This window comes from Chiloscyllium punctatum, chromosome 27 (genome assembly GCF_047496795.1).
Source record: "Chiloscyllium punctatum isolate Juve2018m chromosome 27, sChiPun1.3, whole genome shotgun sequence".
Lineage (NCBI taxonomy): Eukaryota > Metazoa > Chordata > Chondrichthyes > Orectolobiformes > Hemiscylliidae > Chiloscyllium > Chiloscyllium punctatum.
In genome coordinates, this window is record NC_092765.1 from 1578742 (window position 1) to 1598792 (window position 20051).

Genomic DNA, 20051 nt, shown 5'->3' on the forward strand with positions numbered 1-20051 from the left:
GTGTGTGGGTGTGTGTGTAAGTGTGTGTGTGTGATTGTGCATGTGTGGGTGTGTGTGTCTGTGCGTTTGTGTGTTTCTGTGTGTGTGTGTCTGTGTGTGTGTGTGTGTGAGTGCGCGTGTGTGTGTGTCGGTGAGTGTGTGTGTCTGTGTGTGAGTGTGTGTGTGACTGTGTGTTTGGGTGTGTGGGGGCGTGTGACTGTGTGTTAGTGTATGTGTGAGAGTGTGTGTCTGTGTGTGTGAGTGTGTGTCTGTGTGTGTGAGTGTGTGTGGGTGTGTGAGTGTGTGTGGGTGTGAGTGTGTGTGTGTGGGTATGTGAGTGTGTGTGTGTGGGTGCGGTGTGTGTCTGTGTGTGTGTCTGTGTGTGTCTGTGTGAGTGTGTGTGAGTGTGTGTGTGTGTGAGTGAGTGTGTGTGTGTCTGTGAGTGAGTGTGTGTGGGTGTGTGAGTGTGTGTGGGTGTGTGTGTGTGTGTGTGAGTGTGTGTGTCTGTGTGTGAGTGTGTGTGTCTGTGTGTGAGTGTGTGTGTGTGTGTGTGTGCGAGTGTGTGTGGGTGTGTGAGTGTGTGTGTGTTTGTATGTGAGTGTGTGTGTGTATGTGGGTGTGTGAGTGTGTGTGTCTGTGTATGTGAGTGTGTGAGGGTGTCTGAGTGTGTGTGTGAGTGTGTGTGTGGGTATGTGAGCGTGTGAGAGTGTATGTGTGTGAGTGTGTCTGTGTGTGTGGGTGTGTGTGGGTGTGTGTGTGTGTGTGTGAGTGTGTGTGAGTGTGTGTGTAAGTGTGTGCCTGTGTGTGTGAGTGTGTATGTCAGTGTGTGTGAGTGGGCGTGGGTGTGTGAGTGTGTGTGTGTCTGTGTGTGTCTGTGTGTGTGAGTGTGTGTGTGGGTGTCTGATTGTGTGTGCGTAAGTGTGTGTGTGAGTGTGTGTGTGTGGGTATGTGAGTGTGTGAGAGTGTATGTGTGTGAGTGTGTGTGTGTGGGTGCGGTGTGTGTCTGTGTGTGTGAATGTGTGTGTGGGTGTGTGAGTGTGTGTGAGTGTGTGCGAAAGTGTCTGTGTGTGTGTGAGTATGTGTATGGATGTGTGGGTGTGTGAGTGTGTGTGTCTGTGTGTGTGAGAGTGTGTGTGGGTGTGTGAGAGCGTATGTGTCAATGTGTGCCTGGTGTGTGAGTGTGTGTGTCTGTGTGTGTCTGTGTGTGTGTGAGTGTGTGTGGGTGTCTGAGTGTGTGTAAGTGTGTGTGTATGGGTATGTGAGTGTTTGTGTAAGTGTGTGAGTGTGTGTGAGTGTGTATGTGTGGGTGTGTGAGTGTTTGTGTAAGTGTGTGTGTCTGTGTGTGTGAGTGTGTGTGTGTGCGTGTGTGTGTCTGTGTGTGAGTGTGTGTGTGACTGTGTGTTTGAGTGTGTGGGGGTGTGTAACTGTGTGTGTTAGTGTGTGTGTGTGAGAGTGTGTGTCTGTGTGTGTGGGTGTGAGTGTGTGTGAGAGTATGTGGGTGTGTGAGTGTATGTGTGTGTCTGTGTGTGTGAGTGTGTGTGTCTGTGTGTGAGTGTGTGTGTGTGTCTGTGTGTGTGTGAGGGTGTATGAGTGTGTGTGTGTGAGTGTGTGTGTGTGGGTGTGGTGTGTGTCTGTGTGTGTGGGTATGTGAGTGTGTGTGTGTCTGTGTGTATGAGTGTGTGTGGGTGTCTGAATGTGTGTGTGTGAGTGTGTGTGTCAGTGCGTGTGAGTGTGTGTGGGTGTGTGTGAGTGTGTGTGGGTGTCTGAGTGTGTGTGTGTAAGTGTGTGTGTGAGTGTGTGTGTGGGTATGTGAGTGTGTGTGTGGGTGTGGTGTGTGTGTGGGTGAGTGTGTATGTGTGGGTGTGTGAGTGTGTGTGGGTGTGTGAGTGTAAGTGTGTGTGTGTGATTGTGCATGTGTGGGTGTGTGTGTCTGTGCGTTTGTGTGTTTCTGTGTGTGTGTGTCTGTGTGTGTGTGTGTGTGTGTGTGAGTGCGCGTGTGTGTGTGTCGGTGAGTGTGTGTGTCTGTGTGTGAGTGTGTGTGTGACTGTGTGTTTGAGTGTGTGGGGGCGTGTGACTGTGTGTTAGTGTATGTGTGAGAGTGTGTGTCTGTGTGTGTGAGTGTGTGTCTGTGTGTGTGAGTGTGTGTGGGTGTGTGAGTGTGTGTGGGTGTGAGTGTGTGTGTGTGAGTGTGTGTGAGAGTATGTGGGTGTGTGAGTGTATGTGTGTGTCTGTGTGTGAGTGTGTGTGTCTGTGTGTGAGTGTGTGTGTGTCTGTGTGTGTGTGAGGGTGTATGAGTGTGTGTGTGTGTGAGTGTGTGTGTGTGGGTGTGGTGTGTGTCTGTGTGTGTGGGTATGTGAGTGTGTGTGTGTGTCTGTGTGTATGAATGTGTGTGGGTGTCTGAATGTGTGTGTGTGAGTGTGTGGGTATGTGAGCGTGTGAGAGTGTGTGTGTGTGAGTGTGTGTGTGTGAGAGTGTGCGTGTGCCTGTGTGGGTGTGTGGGTGTGTGAGTGTGTGGGTGTGTGTGAGTGTGTGTGACTGTGTGTGAATGTGTGTGTGTGTAAGTGTGTGTCTGTTTGTGAGTGTGTGTGTCAGTGCGTGTGAGTGTGTGTGGGTGTGTGAGTGTGTGTGTGTCTGTGTGTGTCTGTGTGTGTGAGTGTGTGTGGGTGTCTGAGTGTGTGTGTGTAAGTGTGTGTGTGAGTGTGTGTGTGGGTATGTGAGTGTGTGTGTGTATGGGTGTGGTGTGTGTGTGGGTGAGTGTGTATGTGTGGGTGTGTGAGTGTGTGTGGGTGTGTGTGTAAGTGTGTGTGTGTGATTGTGCATGTGTGGGTGTGTGTGTCTGTGCGTTTGTGTGTTTCTGTGTGTGTGTGTCTGTGTGTGTGTGTGTGCGCTTGTGAGTGTGTGTGTGTGAGTTTGTGAGTGCGTGTGTGTGTGTCTGTGTGTGAGTATGTGTATGTGACTGTGTGTTTGAGTGTGTGGGGGTGTGTGAGTGTGCGTGTGAGTGTGTGTGAGTGTGTGTCTGTGTGTGTGAGTGTGTGTGTCTGTGTGTGTGTGTCAGTGTGTGTGGGTGTGTGAGTGCGTGTGTGTATGAGTGTGTGTTGGTGTTTGAGTTTGTGTGTGTGAGTGTGTGTGTCTGTGTGTGAGTGTGTGTCTGTGTGTGTGAGTGTGTGTGTCTGAGTGTGTGTGGGTGTGTGGATGTGTGTGTGTGAGGGTCTGTGAGTGTGTGTCTGTGTGTATGAGTGTGTGTGGGCGTCTGAGTGCGTGTGTGAGTGTTTGTGTGAATGTGTGTGTGAGTGTGTGTGTAAGTGTGTGTGTGTGTGGATGTGTGTGAGTGTGTGTGTGTCTGTGTGTATGAGTGTGTGTGGGTGTCTGAGTGTATGTGTGAGTGTGTGTGTGGGTGTGTGAGTGTGTGTGTTTGTGTCTGTGTGTGTGAGTGTGTGTGTGGATGTGTGTGGGTGCGTGAGTGTGTGTGTGTGGGTATGTGAGCGTGTGAGAGTGTATGTGTGTGAGTGTGTGTGTGTGTGTGAGAGTGTGTGTGTGTGAGTGTGTGTGGGTGTGTGTGAGTGTGTGTGGGTGTGTGAGAGTGTGTGTAAGTGTGTGTCTGTGTGTGTGAGTGTGAGTTTATGTGTGTGTCTGTGTGTGTGTGTCTGTGTGTGAGTGTGAGTGTGTGTGTCTGAGTGTGTGTGGGTGTGTGGGTGTGAGAGTGTGTGAGTGTGTGTCTGTGTGTATGAGTGTGTGTGGGTGTCTGAGTGCGTGTGTGAGTGTGTGTGTGTGGGTATGCGAGCATGTGAGTGTATGTGTGTGAGTATGTGTGTGTCTGTGTGGGTGTGTGAGCGTGTGTGTGGGTGTGAGAGTGTGTGAGAGTGTGTGTGAGTGAGTGTGTGTGTGAGTGTGTGTGTCTGTGCGTGTGTGAATGTGTGTGTGGGTGTGTGTGTGTGTGTAAGTGTGTGTCTGTATGTGTGAGTGTGTTTTTCATTGTGTGTGAGTGTGTGTGTCTGAGTGTGTGTGAGTGTGTATGAGTGTGTGTGGGTGCCTGAGTGCGTGTGTGAGTGTGCGTGTGGGTATGTGAGCGTGTGAGTGTATGTGTGTGAGTGTGTGTGTGTCTGTGTGGGTGTGTGAGCGTGTGTGTGGGTGTGTGGGTGTGTGAGAGTGTGTGAGTGAGTGTGTGTGAGTGTGTGTGTGAGTGTGTGGGTGTGTGTGAGCGTGTGTGTCTGTGCGTGTGTGAATGTGTGTGTGGGTGTGTGAGTGTGTGTAAGTGTGTGTCTGTATGTGTGAGTGTGTTTTTCAGTGTGTGTGGGTGTGTAAGTGTGTGTGTGGGTGTCTGGGTGTGTGTGTAAGTGTGTGTGTGAGTGTGTGTGTGGGTATGTGAGTGTGTGAGTGTGTGTGTGAGTGTGCGTGTGTGGGTGTGGTGTGTGTCTGTGTGTGTGAATGTGTGTGTGTGAGTGTGTGTGTAAGTGTGTGGGTGTGAGTGTGTATGTGTGAGTGTGTGTGTAAGTGTGTGTGTGTCTGTGAGTGTGTGTGTCTCTGAGTGTGTGTCTGTGTGTGTGAGTGTGTGTGTGTGCATGAGTGTGTGTGTGTGAGTTTGTGAGTGCGTGTGTGTGTGTCTGTGAGTGTGAGTGTGTGTGCCTGTGTGTGAGTGTATGTGTGTGACTGTGTGTTTGAGTGTGTGGGGGTGTGTGAGTGTGCGTGTGTGAGTGTGTGTGGGTGTGTGAGTGTGTGTGTGTGCGAGTGTGTGTGTCTGTGTGTATGAGTGTGTGTGGGTGTGTGAGTGTATGTGTGTGTCTGTGTGTGTGAGTGTGTGTGTCTGTGTGTGTGTGTGTCTGTGTGTGTGAGTGTGTGTGTCTGTGTGTGTCTGAGTGTCTGTGTGTGTCTGAGTGTGTGTGAGTGTGTGTGGGTGTGTGAGTGTGTGTGTGTGTGTGAGTGTGTGAGTGTGTGTCTGTGTGTGGGTATGTGTGTGTCTGTGTGTGTCTGAGTGTCTGTGTGTGTCTGAGTGTGTGTGGGTGTGTGAGTGTGTGTGGGTGTGTGAGTGTGTGTGTGTGTGTGAGTGTGTGAGTGTGTGTCTGTGTGTGGGTATGTGAGCGTGTGTCTGTGTGAGTGTGTGAGCGTGTGTGTGGGTGTGTGAGAGTGTGTGTGTGTGAGTGTGTGTGAGTGTGTGTGTGTGTGTCAGTGTGTGTCAGTGTGTGTGGGTGTGTGAGTGTGTGTGTGTGTGTGTCTGTGTGTGCCTGTGTGTGTGTGGGTGTCTGAGTGTGTGTGTGTAAGTGTGTGTGTGAGTGTGAGTGTGTGTGAGTGTGTGTCTGTGTGTGGGTATGTGAGCGTGTGTCTGTGTGGGTGTGTGAGCGTGTGTGTGGGTGTGTGAGAGTGTGTGTGTGTGAGTGTGCGTGAGTGTGTGTGTGAGTGTGTGAGTGTGTGTGAGTGTGCGTGTGTGGGTGTGGTGTGTGTCTGTGTGTGTGAATGTGTGTGTGTGAGTGTGTGTGTAAGTGTGTGGGTGTGAGTGTGTATGTGTGAGTGTGTGTGTAAGTGTGTGTGTGTCTGTGAGTGTGTGTGTCTCTGTGTGTGTGTCTGTGTGTGTGCATGAGTGTGTGTGTGAGTTTGTGAATGCGTGTGTGTGTGTCTGTGAGTGTGAGTGTGTGTGCCTGTGTGTGAGTGTATGTGTGTGACTGTGTGTTTGAGTGTGTGGGGGTGTGTGAGTGTGCGTGTGAGTGTGTGTGTGTGAGTGTGTGTGGGTGTGTGAGTGTGTGTGTGTGCGAGTGTGTGTGTCTGTGTGTATGAGTGTGTGTGGGTGTGTGAGTGTTTGTGTGTGTCTGTGTGTGTGAGTGTGTGTGTCTGTGTGTGAGTGTGTGTGTGAGTCTGTGTGTGTGAGTGTGTGTGTCTGTGTGTGTCTGAGTGTGTGTGGGTGTGTGAGTGTGTGTGTGTGTGTGAGTGTGTGAGTGTGTGTCTGTGTGTGGGTATGTGAGCGTGTGTCTGTGTGGGTGTGTGAGCGTGTGTGTGGGTGTGTGAGAGTGTGTGTGTGTGAGTGTGTGTGAGTGTGTGTCAGTGTGTCAGTGTGTGTCAGTGTGTGTGGGTGTGTGAGTGTGTGTGTGTCTGTGTGTGCCTGTGTGTGTGTGGGTGTCTGAGTGTGTGTGTGTAAGTGTGTGTGTGAGTGTGAGTGTGTGTCTGTGTGTGGGAATGTGAGCGTGTGTCTGTGTGTGTGTGAGTGTGTGTGTGTGTGTCAGTGTGTGTCAGTGTGTGTGTGTGTGTGAGTGTGTGTGTGTGTGTCTGTGTGTGCCTGTGTGTGTGTGGGTGTCTGAGTGTGTGTGTGTAAGTGTGTGTGTGAGTGTGTGTGTGGGTATGTGAGAGTGTGAGTGTGTGTGTGAGTGTGCGTGTGTGGGTGTGGTGTGTGTCTGTGTGTGTGAATGTGTGTGTGTGAGTGTGTGTGTAAGTGTGTGGGTGTGAGTGTGTATGTGTGAGTGTGTGTGTGTCTGTGAGTGTGTGTGTCTCTGAGTGTGTGTCTGTGTGTGTGTGCATGAGTGTGTGTGTGTGAGTTTGTGAGTGCGTGTGTGTGTGTCTGTGAGTGTGAGTGTGTGTGCCTGTGTGTGAGTGTATGTGTGTGACTGTGTGTTTGAGTGTGTGGGGGTGTGTGAGTGTGCGTGTGTGAGTGTGTGTGGGTGTGTGAGTGTTTGTGTGTGCGAGTGTGTGTGTCTGTGTGTATGAGTGTGTGTGGGTGTGTGAGTGTATGTGTGTGTCTGTGTGTGTGAGTGTGTGTGTCTGTGTGTGTGTGTCTGTGTGTGTGAGTGTGTGTGTCTGTGTGTGTCTGAGTGTCTGTGTGTGTCTGAGTGTGTGTGAGTGTGTGTGGGTGTGTGAGTGTGTGTGTGTGTGTGTGAGTGTGTGAGTGTGTGTCTGTGTGTGGGTATGTGTGTGTCTGTGTGTGTCTGAGTGTCTGTGTGTGTCTGAGTGTGTGTGGGTGTGTGAGTGTGTGTGGGTGTGTGAGTGTGTGTGTGAGTGTGTGAGTGTGTGTCTGTGTGTGGGTATGTGAGCGTGTGTCTGTGTGAGTGTGTGAGCGTGTGTGTGGGTGTGTGAGAGTGTGTGTGTGTGAGTGTGTGTGAGTGTGTGTGTGTGTGTCAGTGTGTGTCAGTGTGTGTGGGTGTGTGAGTGTGTGTGTGTGTGTGTCTGTGTGTGCCTGTGTGTGTGTGGGTGTCTGAGTGTGTGTGTGTAAGTGTGTGTGTGAGTGTGAGTGTGTGTGAGTGTGTGTCTGTGTGTGGGTATGTGAGCGTGTGTCTGTGTGGGTGTGTGAGCGTGTGTGTGGGTGTGTGAGAGTGTGTGTGTGTGAGTGTGCATGAGTGTGTGTGTGAGTGTGTGAGTGTGTGTGAGTGTGCGTGTGTGGGTGTGGTGTGTGTCTGTGTGTGTGAATGTGTGTGTGTGAGTGTGTGTGTAAGTGTGTGGGTGTGAGTGTGTATGTGTGAGTGTGTGTGTAAGTGTGTGTGTGTCTGTGAGTGTGTGTGTCTCTATGTGTGTGTCTGTGTGTGTGAGTGTGTGTGTGTGCATGAGTGTGTTTGTGAGTTTGTGAGTGTGTGTGTGTGTGTCTGTGAGTGTGAGTGTGTGTGCCTGTGTGTGAGTGTATGTGTGTGACTGTGTGTTTGAGTGTGTGGGGGTGTGTGAGTGTGCGTGTGAGTGTGTGTGTGTGAGTGTGTGTGGGTGTGTGAGTGTGTGTGTGTGCGAGTGTGTGTGTCTGTGTGTATGAGTGTGTGTGGGTGTGTGAGTGTATGTGTGTGTCTGTGTGTGTGAGTGTGTGTGTCTGTGTGTGAGTGTGTGTGTGTGTCTGTGTGTGTGAGTGTGTGTGTCTGTGTGTGTCTGAGTGTGTGTGGGTGTGTGAGTGTGTGTGGGTGTGTGAGTGTGTGTGTGTGTGAGTGTGTGAGTGTGTGTCTGTGTGTGGGTATGTGAGCGTGTGTCTGTGTGGGTGTGTGAGCGTGTGTGTGGGTGTGTGAGAGTGTGTGTGTGTGAGTGTGTGTGAGTGTGTGTCAGTGTGTCAGTGTGTGTCAGTGTGTGTGGGTGTGTGAGTGTGTGTGTGTCTGTGTGTGCCTGTGTGTGTGTGGGTGTCTGAGTGTGTGTGTGTAAGTGTGTGTGTGAGTGTGTGTCTGTGTGTGGGAATGTGAGCGTGTGTCTGTGTGTGTGTGTGAGTGTGTGTGTGTGTGTGAGTGTGTGTCAGTGTGTGTGGGTGTGTGAGTGTGTGTGTGTGTCTGTGTGTGCCTGTGTGTGTGTGGGTGTCTGAGTGTGTGTGTGTAAGTGTGTGTGTGAGTGTGTGTGTGAGTGTGAGTGTGAGTGTGAGTGTGAGTGTGAGTGTGAGTGTGTGTGTGTGAGTGTGTGTGTGAGTATGTGAGTGTGTGTGAGTGTGAGTGTGTGTGTGTGTGTGTGAGTGTGAGTGTGAGTGTGGATGTGTGTGTGTGAGTGTGTGTGTGAGTGTGGATGTGCGTGTGTGAGTGTGCATGTGTGAGTGTGGATGTGCGTGTGTGTGTGTGAGTGTGTGTGAGTGTGTGTGAGTTTGTTGGTGTGTGTGAGTGTGTGTATGTGAGTGTGTGTGTGAGTGTGAGTGTGAGTTTGAGTCTGTTCGAGTGAGGGCTGATTGAGTGGGGGTTGATTGAGTGGGTCTGATCGAGTGGGGGCTGATTAAGTCTCACACCAGATTCTGGCCGCAATGAGTTTGTCAGACTCTTGGGCTGGATTTTAAAATCCTGCTGCTCTATTTGAGAGAGGGTGGTCTTATTAAATATCTTGTATTGGATCATGGCTTGAAAGGATTAATGTTGGGAGAATGTATTGTACGTCACAGATTATGTTAATGTCATCATAACAGTTTAGGGAGGAAACTCCGAACATCTTGGGACCTTGGAGGTGAAGATACATATCCACACATCTCCCAAATGTCTTAGGAACAGTATCCAACTTTCAAATGGATCGTATAGTTTAATTACAATTAATTATACCTTGTTAAAGATAAGGATCTCTCCACATTTCGACAGGCTTGGCGCTCTCCTCTATTCCAGGAAATCCTGTTTGTCCTTCGACCCAGACAAGGGAAGAGGCTGGTACCAGCTCAGTTCTGCTTGTGGTAGTTGGCATCACAACACACGTTCCTCTCTCCACAGATGCTGCCAGACTTGCTGAGTTTCTCCAGCCATCTCTGGTTTTGTTTGTCATTGGGGCTCTTGCCTTTCTCTTTCTCACACTCTCTCTCTCTCACATACACTCACTCATTCTTCATAGAATGGAAACACATCCTTCAGCCCAACAAGTCCATATCGTCCCTCTGATGAGTAATCCACCAGACCCATTCCCCCTACCCTATATTTGCCCATGACTAATGCATCTCACCTACACATCCCTGAACATTGTGGGCAATTTAGCATGGCCAATCCACCCTAACGTGCACATCTTTGGACTGCGTTTTCTCTCTCTCTCTCTCTCTCTCTCTCTCCCCCAGTAGATGAATTCTGCTGTGATTATGGACTGGGTGAATCTCAGTCTGTTGGATGTAGCATGTGATTCCTGACATTCCTTTAAGTGTAAGTCAAAGCAGCCATTGTGATTTGAATACAGAATGAACAAGAGATTCATCACTTAAGAATAGACAGAGTTCAACAATGGAACAACCCCAGAGTCATTGAAGTTAGAGGGAGCATGAAGAATTCCAAATTACTGAGACAAGACAACCCTCTCATGCAATACTCAAACTGTGTCTAAAACAGCTAGATAAATAATTGATAGCTGTTTCCATTGCAACAGGGGCCTGGCTGACATGGCATTCATGTAATGATGACAGGAGCATAGCCTGTTTCCCAGGGATCTCCTCAGTGATACCAAAATAATTCACCTCATCCCTTATGAAGACAGCTTGGACAGATAGGTCCTATATCCTCTGAACTTCGGAAGAATGAGAGGTGATCTTATTGAAACATAAGATCCTGAGGGGACTGGACATGGTGGATATCCAGCATAAATTACCTCCTGTGGGGGAGACTGAAACTAGGGGACTCCCTTTCAGAATAAGAGGTCTCTCTTTTAAGATGGTCAGGGAGAAATATTTTCCCTCAGCAGGTCCTCAGAGTGTGGAATTCTCTTCTGTTGAAGGTAGTAGTGCCTGAGTCTTTAAATGAATCAAGGCTGTTCGATCTACAAAGGGATTAAGGGTAACAGGTGCTGACAGGAAACTGGAGCTGAGATTGCAAACAGATCAGCTGTGACCATATAGAAAAGTGGGGTAGGCTGAATGGGCTGAATGGCATCCTCCTGCTCCTCCCTTCCTGTCAAAAATAACTCAGAAGCTGGGAGCCTTGATTTGAGCCCATTGTTGCACATTGGTGGATTAATGTTATTTTCCTTATCTCAGAGATTACATTTTTCTAAATGTCTTTGCATAATCTAAATAGATTTTTGCATTGAGATCAAACCATCCTTTGTTAACTATGATTTAATAATTAGAGTCTCATGTTTTTCTACCATTGTTGTACATCTCTGATGGAAGAACTGCCAAGAGCAGTCAATGGCAGTCCCATGTTTCAATATTTTGTTACAATTCTCGAGACAAGTTTTTAAACTGAATTGTGAGGCCCCTTTCGGTCATGGCTGGCCTCATTATTGTAACTGAAGAGCCCAGTCCTGGAGTGACAGTCCTGGTCACACAGGTCACATCTGGATGTGGTCAATGATCTGCTCGAGCTGCTGCCCTCCTCCCTGCGTGCCCACTTGTCTGCTGTAGTGCTCTTCAGCTTCTTTTCCCCTGTTTTGGGATATTGGTTCAGGGTGCATCTTCATCTTATGTGGTCAGCTACAAGCCTTTCCCAGGACTCCATAACAATGGAGTCAAGCGCCTTCATGTTCAGTATGCAGACATCCTTGTAGCACTGCTGGGGACGCCCAGTGGGTCTCTTTCTGGATATGAGCTCTCCCTAGAGGATATCCTTTGGGATGCAGCCATCCTCCATGGGGTGGACGTGGCCCAGCCAGCGCAGTCTCTGCTGCCTGATCAGGGTGTACATGTTGGGAAGGCCAGCGTGAGATAGGACCACTGCATTGCACACTCTGCCTTACCAGGATATGCCCAGGATACAGCGGATACTCAAGCGGAAGATGTTCCGTTTTCTCTCCTGTCTGGCAGGTGGAGCCCACGTTTCACTGCCATACAGCAGTGTGCTTATGATGCAGGCGTTGTAGACTGACATTTTGGTCTTCACTGTCAGCTTGGGATTTGTCCATACTTGAGTCATGAGGAGAGCAGGAGTTGAGGCTGCTTTCTCGATCCTCTTGTCAATCTGCGTGCCCAAGGAGAGGTTGTCAGTGATGGTGGAGCCAGGGTACATAAACTGATGGACGACATTCAGTGTGGCTTCTGAATTAAAAGGTCAACAATAGACCTTCATTAACTGCAGGAGAAGGGTAGAGAACAGAAAATGCTCCTGTAGGTCACCTTCATCGACCTCACCAAGGCATTCGACCTGGTCAGCAGAAATGGCCTTTTCAAGGATTCTCCTGATGATCAGCTGCCCACTGAAATTGCTGAGCATAATTGAATCCTTCCACAGTAACATGAAGGAGACAGTGCAGTTCAACAGCAGCTCTTCTGAGCCCTTCAACATCTGCAGTGGCATTCTTGCTCCCACACTCATAGAGTCATAGAGATGTACAGCATGGAAACAGACCCTTCAGTCCAACCCGTCCATGCCGACCAGATATCCCAACCCAATCTAGTCCCACCTGCCAGCACCGGCCCATATCCCTGCAAACCCTTCCTATTCATATACCCATCTAAACGCCTCTTAAATGTTACAATTGTACCAGTCTCCACCACATCCTCTGGCAGCTCATTCCATACATGTACCACCCTCTATGTGAAAACGTTTCCCCTTAGATCTCTTTTATATCTTTCCCCTCTCACCCTAAACCCATGCCCTCTAGTTCTGGACTCCCCGAACCCAGGGAAAAGACTTTGTCTATTTATCCTATCCATGTCCCTCATGATTTTACAAACCTCTATAAAGGTCACCCCTCAGCCTCTGACGCTCCAGGGAAAACAGCCTCTGGCCTATTCAACCTCTCCCTATAGTTCAAATCCTCCAACCCTGGCAACATCCTTGTAAATCTTTGCAGAACCCTTTCAAGTTTCACAACATCTTTCTGATAGGAAGGAGACCAGAATTGCACCCAATATTCCAACAGTGGCCTAACCAATGTCCTGTACAGCCGCAACATGACCTCCTAACTTCTGTACTCAATACTCTGACCGATAAAGGAAAGCATACCAAACGCCTTCTTCACTATCCTATCTACCTGTGACTCCACGTTCAAGGAGCTATGAACCTGCACTCCAAGGTCTCTTTGTTCAGCAACACTCCCTTGGACCCTACCATTAAATGTATAAGTCCAGCTAAGATTTGCTTTCCCAAAATGCAGCACCTCACATTTATCTGAATTAAACTCCATCTGCCACTTCTCTGCCCATTGACCCATCTGGTCCACATCCTGTTGTAATCTGAGGTAACCCTCTTTGCTGTCCACTACACCTCCAATTTTGGTGTCATCTGCAAACTTACTAACTGTACCTCTTATGCTCACATCCAAATCATTTATTGACTCTTTGGGATTTTTTTTGCCATTCTCCTGAAACATGCCTTTAGCACCACAATGCAGGGGATTTACCTACACACTCGATCAACTTGGCCTGCCTCAGAGGCAAGGCAAAAGTCCACGTGGCATTCATCAGGGACATGCTGTTTACCGATGATGCTGCAGTTATAACACACACCCAGCAGGAACTCCAGGCACTGATGGACTGCCTCTCTCACACTTACAAGGATTCTGGGCTGACTATAGCCTGAAGAAGATGAATGTCCTGGGACAGGACACAGAAACACTGCTGGTCATTACCATCTCTGAACACTAACGAAACTGAATTAGTAACTGCAAAGATTTAGTGAGCAGTTATTCACAGATCTTAAATCCATCTTTGACACCAAAAGACAATTGGCTAGCCATTATCCCAATGTAATGTTGGTGTTGGGGATTGTCACACGGCCTTCTACTAGCTTAGCCCCGACTGGAGGAGTTTCCCAAAAAAGGAAAAGGCATTTAAAATCTTGCTCACCGAAAATGATCACAGACAAAACAGAAAATGTTGCATTTACATAATGCCTGTCCCAACCATTGCATGTCTCAAAGATATTTGCAGCCAATTTGCTAACAACAAGCTCTGAAAAACAGCAACGTGATAATGATTAGGGAATCTGCTTCTCTTTTTGGCAATGTTGTTTAATGCACAGTATTGACCAGGAGAACTCACTAAGTTAGCTCTGCTGCAAAGCAGTGCCCCTGAGATTACAAACTCATTTTAATATCTTATCTGAAAGATGGTACCTGCAACTGACAGTGCAGTATTTCTTCAGTGAGCTGGATGACTAGCCTTGACCTGTGTTCACATTAAATGCGGGCTTTGAACCCACAACTTTGTCTGAAGAAATGAGAGAAAACTGACTGAACCACAAATTGTAAAGCAATGGTTCATATCACCCTGTTCTTCCTGAGCTGATTTTGTTTTGCTTTTTTGCATCAGTGCTAAAGGTTTACCACAGAAATCCTGACCGGAGATATTGTCCAATCATATGATGAGGAACAATGGCTGACAGAAGCTCAGTGACCAGATCCTCACAGAGGCTGGCTAAGGGCACAGCTCCATGTCAGAATAAAATGCTCTGTGGGACACAAGGGGTCACTTTCTCACAAGGACAACATTTCCAGGATTGACAGCACTAACAGTCAGAAACAGGGTCTTATTCCTTAAAGAAGATGAAAAAAGAAACAAAGTGAGATACAGCATGTGATTGGTTCAGAAGCTCCTGAATCAGGGGCCCTCTCTGTTGATAGAGTTGGTTATGATTGAAATGTTGGTTATATTTTATGGACATTGGGAGTGTGTATTTGTACACATTGTGGAAAGGTGCCCTGTTTGGGGAACCGTGACCCAGCTTTGATACTGGATGTTAATGGGTGTCAGATATAGGATGGAAACTGCCTGCACCAGGTGTGAGTTGCTCTGCGTGGCATTGTATTGGGAAAGAGCAGGTGATGTGATCTCCCTAGATCCCGCAAGAAAGAAAATCTGCAATGAAATATAATAGCCAACAACATGCTCAAACAACAGCTGTGCAACTTCTGGCAAATACTTTGGAACAGAACTCCTAATGTAATTTACCTGTAACCAAGCCAATTATTCCACTATTCTTTTGTAATTTGGAGCTGTTTCTAAATGTCATTGAATAACAGATAAAAATATTAATGATAGAAGGAAAACAGCAAATAATTCACCCTGGACATGATACTTCAGTGTATCATGTAACTTTTCTAAATTGATCAGAATCTTCTCATTGTGGTTTTTAATGATTATATTTTTGCTGTACAAGTGGTGAAGACATGTGAATGTGCATCATATTTAGACTGAAGTGAATACACTCATCAAATGGACCTGATGTGGTGTAGAACACAGAGGAAGAAGATGTTCTCTGCTGTTTTTAGGTAAAAATTTCCTATCCAGCTCGATCATTTTACAGCTGCTACCAAACAGAAAGCTTCCCCCTCCCTTCTGGTCTATTTCTAAATACAAGTTTCCATTATTTAACTGGATGCAATATTGACAGGTTACAATGATAGTCTGATTCATTTTTGAAGAAACCAAGTTACTGGAGGATGTTTGATTGGATTTTATGGTGGCAACATTTAAAACAATTTAAATATATTCTCAGACCTTGCTGGCGTAGTGCACTAGTAATCAAACCCCACTCTTCCCAGAGTCATCATGAAAGTTAAAGATTTTATAAATGTACTTAAAATTCCCTAATTTATCTCTTCTTTCTCGCTCAGGTTAACAGAAAGCTTGAACCCAGTTTCTGCACTTCACAATTTGATAGAAACTCTTCATTGTTCAGGTAAACAACTATGAGCTGTTGACATAAAATTGTCAATCTCTACTTAAAATTGTCATTCCCTTCAACATGTTCACACACACACACACACACACACACACACACACACACACACACACACACACACACACACACACACACACACACGTGTTATGGGTGAAGGATAAAACTAGAAAGGCAGTTCAATGGTCCCAATCCAGTGTTGGCTGAAGTAATTCATCTGTTTGTCAGGACTTGCTGCTTGTTGACCTCTCTTATCCAGCTGTTCTTCCACTTCCTTTAAAGAGGCGCAAAGAGACTTGTTCACAAATTTAAAAAAGATCTCTGACTTATTGATTAAAAGTCACAGCTTTCAGCAATTGTTGAGGGAAATGGAATTACCTTTTGCCGAGCTTTAGTCATTTTTCACAGCAGAGAAAAAGAACACTGTGTGTCCTTCTGGATGTCCAAAGACATCTGGCTATATCGTTCAAACCCACAAGCTGTTCAGCTCCCCAGGAGCCAATCACAGTTATTGGCAGGCAGAAGGCCTTTTTCATCCCCAACTTGTCACTACACCCCAGATCAATCTAGTGCTGCCAAAATCTCACATTGTGCACAGCCCCTTGGCAGCAGTCTGCCTGCAGTAAGCTGTCTCACTGCTTGAAGATGCTAGGATACAGTGTCAACAAAATTTACTATAAATGTTTCCAACAAAAGCACAGACATTCCTTCAACAGTCTTTTTGTATAAATAGTCCTTTTACACTTAGCTTACAATCAAAAATACTGAAAATTAAAAAAGATACACTTGTTACAACATTGCCACGCAAGTACACTGCCAGGTTTATCGAATGAGATCAGTATTAGTTGCTGCTGTGTATGGAGTTGCTCATGCCTCTATCTCACCAATAAAACCACGTGTATTCATTATATGCTACTGTTCTGAGGTCTTTGCTACAGGAAACTCTGAATTTCTATCAGTCAAACAAATTAAACAAAGAAGTGGGAAGAACAAGGATTTTCTCTTAAAGCATTTACCTGATGCTCCATCCCACCTGATGACACTGAGTCATTGTTCATGCCAGGGTCAGACACAAACACCAGAGACCGTGTCTGTCTATGGCACTGAAAGACCAAGTTTAAATCACTGCTATTTTTACTCATTGCGGATGTGGAATGCCACAAGTTGATATTTAAATGAACAGATGCACGTTCCTCGGAATATAGTTGGATGTTAGATGGATTGCAAAGTGTATACCTTCAGCATTCAACTGAGAAAAGGAGAGTCAGAACTGTAGAAAAAATGAGTCTGCTCAAATGCTTAAAATATTCAGATGACTTATGTAACTAAAAGGTTTTTTTCAATGTCTGAATGATATTTATACTTAACAGTGATTAAAATTGACTGTCTTTGCAGTTAATGTGTTTTTAAAGAGGCCTTGTGCCTAGCCCTGTGGGAGGCTTCTGATATGATCATTGTGTTTATACATTAATTGATCACTGTACTCAAAGGTCAATGTAACGTTTATAGTTGGTGTTAAAGTCACTTACAAAATACAGGAAGCAATTCAAAGAATGTTTCTTCCTCCTCTTCCTGAACTTTCTGGGCCGAGAAATAGCAAATGGAGGTTAATATACATAAGTATGAGGTCTTGCATTTTGGAAAGTCAGATCAAGGTAGGAATCTCATTGTGAATGGTAGGATTTAAGGAACAGTAGAGTCATAGAGTCATAGAGATGTACAGCTTGGAAACAGACCCTTCAGTTCAAGCTGTCCATGTCGACCAGATATCCCAACCCAATCTAGTCCCACCTGCCAGCACCCGGCCCATATCCTTCCAAACCCTTCCTATTCATATACCCATCCAAATGCCTCTTAAATGTTGTAATTGTACCAGCCTCCACCACATCCTCTGGCAGCTCATTCCATACACGTACCACCCTCTGTGTGAAAAAGTTGCCCCTTAGAGCTCTTTTATATCTTTCCCCTCTCACCCTAAACCTCTAGTTCTGGACTCCCCAACCCCAGGGAAAAGACTTTGTCTATTTACCCTATCCATGCCCCTCATAATTTTGTAAACCTCTATAAGGTCACCCCTCAGCCTCCAACACTCCAGGGAAAACAGCCCCAGCCTGTTCAGCCTCTCCCTGTAGCTCAGATCCTCCAACTGTGGCAACATCCTTGTAAATCTTTTCTGAACCCTTTCAAGTTTCACAACATCTTTCTGATAGGAAGGAGACCAGAATTGCACACAATATTCCAGCAGTGGCCTAACCAATGTCCTGTACAGTCGCAACATGACCTCCCAACTCCTGTACGCAAGACGCTGACCAATAAATGATTCGGAGATGCCGGTGTTGGACTGGGGTGTACAAAGTTAAAAATCACACAACACCAGGTTATAGTCCAACAGGTTTAATTGGAAACACACTAGCTTTTGGAGTGACGCACCTTCATCTGATGACAATCACCTGACGAAGGAGCGTCGCTCCGAAAGCTAGTGTGCTTCCAATTAAACCTGTTGGACTATAACCTGGTGTTGTGTGATTTTTAACTCTGACCAATAAAGGAAAGCATACCAAACGCCTAGTGGAACAGTGGGACCATTTGACTAGATGGTCAACTACAAGCAGAATAAAACTGTTAGTGAGATCACGTTTGCTGTGGGTGTCCAGTGAATACCATAGTCAAGCACTTCGGCTGCATCCTATGAGTCTCCACACTGTAAATAATCTAATCTAATCCTCAATCAAAGCTCCTCTGTGTACCTTCCGGAATCAGGCACCAGAAAGGGCTAACATTAATCATCTACTTCACCACCCCACCCCCAATCCGGTTACACACACAAACTGGAACCCCACTGAATTCCCACTGTACATGCTCCACTCTCCACCACCCACCGCCCGGATTTTCCTTAATTTTCAAAAGTATACTTTATTCCCAAAAATACCGTGATATGAATATACACTCCCTCACGCAGTCTGGTTCTGGACAGGAACATGTGAAGAAACAAACAAGTATAGGATTTTGATTCTATCCAATAAACAAACCCAAGACATTTCCTATTGGTAAAAGACTATATTTACATATATAGGGCCCCACAGTAGCTCAGTGATTAGCACTGCTGCCTCACAGCTCCAGAGATGTGTGATTTGATTTCGCCCTCAGGCTGGGTGAGCTTGCACATTCCCCTTGTGTCTTGTGGGTTTCTTCCGGGTGTTCTGGTTTCCTCCCACAGTCCAAAGATATGCAGGTTCAGTGGATTGGCCATGGGAAAATCAAGGATGATAGGGATAGGATAGGCGGCATGGGTCTGGGTGGGATGCTCTTTGAAAAGTTGGTGTGGACTTGATGGGCTGAATGGTCTGTTTCCAGACTATAGGGATTCTATGATAACCTATACATGAGGCACCATGTACTGAATGGACCCCCATTTAACTATGGGAAACAGACCTCACATGGTGGTCTTTCCCAGCGTGCCTTGGTGGCAGCCGCCCCAAGCTTCAGTGCGTCCCTCAGCACATAGTCCTGGAACCTGGGATGTGCCAGTCTGCAACACTCAGTCAAGGTCAACTCTTTACACTGGAAGACCAACAGGTTTTGGAAAGACTTAAGAGCACCTTTCACTGAGTAGATAGCTCTCCAGGCTCAGTCAGACTGTCCTGACAGAGGTGAACAAGCAGCATAGCCTAGACTTTGAATGTTGGAGCTTCATACATATGGCTGTATACTGAATCAGTTAGTGGAACCAATCCACACTTTTACCCTGCTGGGACTGGCTGGAGAGGGATTAAATGAAACAACGTCAGTGTCAGATGTAAGCATTGTCTAAATTGTTAGCTTGTTTTTAGCTCTTCAGGGAATAAGACCAAAACTTTACCAGAAAACCAGTAACAATCTGATCATAAACAAATTGTCAGTGAAGGATAAAAATCTCATCAATTAGTTTTACTCCATGATTTCCATGTGCACTTATAAAATAATCTTCAGGTACCAAAAGATCTTGGCAATAAATTTACAAGAACACTTTCCAGGCTAGTCTTATGCTTTCATCAGTTACAATGAAACTGTTCTTCCTCCCATTTAAGCACTGAATAACACTGAAGACCTTGAAGATAACGTGTGATGCATTAGAGAAAGAATGTCATGATGAAACATTCTCTAATAGTCTGTTGATAAGGTGGGAACAGGCATCTTTACAATGTAGCAGAACTTTGTAATAAGTGAACAGAAGTTTCAAAGCTGAAAGTTCTTGGATCTAAGCTGCCACAGAATTCAGACTGGATCAGTCAACAGTGGATTTACAGACTACAGCAAGGCACTTTCAATCACACATCCTCAGGAACATTCTGAAGAATTCATTCTCAGTTTAATGAGCAGATAATATGATCCATAGAAGATCATAGGTACCATTGGCTGGACAGAAGGCTTATAATGGTACGAGAGGGAAAGAGAGGGGTGTAATGCTCAAAATAAATGCTCATATGACAGTCTGAATAATTAATGACATTCAAGCTTGTTCATTTGAATTATCTGACCATTTATTCTTTTTAAAATCTAAACTCATTCTTTTAGTAGTTTGATTATCTTATTGTAAATAAATGGTATTGACTGTATGAGTTTACTCTCAGGTTTTTTGTCACTGCTATAACCTCTGAGGAACATTAATGCCTGGGTAGAGAAAGGCTACTGGCAGCTTTTGTGAGGAAATTTTAGGAGATTGGGAGAATCGGTAGAAATTACTGGTGCACACCTTGGCACTGAAGTTGGTATTTCATTGTCATATCAGGCTGAGCATGTTATTTTTAAAAACAGGGTGACATTCTAGCAAGAACATGTTTGTAAGCTTTGGGATGTAATCAGCTGACAATTCCAAAACACTTGCACTTAACAAAAGTTGGAGAATTTCCAACCAATCCTTAAAGTTTTGCTTAATTCATTCATAGGATGATCACATTGCTGGGTTGGTCAGCATTTATTGCCCAGTGGCCAGTTAAGGGTCAACTCCATTGCCCTGGTCCTGGAGTCACATGTAGGCCAGATCAGGTAAGGATGGCAGCTTCATTTTCTAAACAACATTCGTGAATAAGATGGGTTTTTCTGAAAATTGATTCATGGTCATCATTAGAATCTTTTTCCAGATGTTTATGG

General features: G+C 46.2%; 1 long non-coding RNA gene across 1 annotated transcript in view; it reads left to right on the forward strand.

Moving 5' to 3' along the window:
* The window catches only part of LOC140453348 (uncharacterized), a 60305-nt gene that overhangs the window by 17694 nt on the left and 22560 nt on the right, over positions 1-20051 (forward strand). The window contains exon 2 of the long non-coding RNA XR_011952368.1: positions 14857-14921. This is a non-coding gene — a long non-coding RNA (uncharacterized lncRNA). The remainder of the gene's footprint in view (positions 1-14856; positions 14922-20051) is intronic.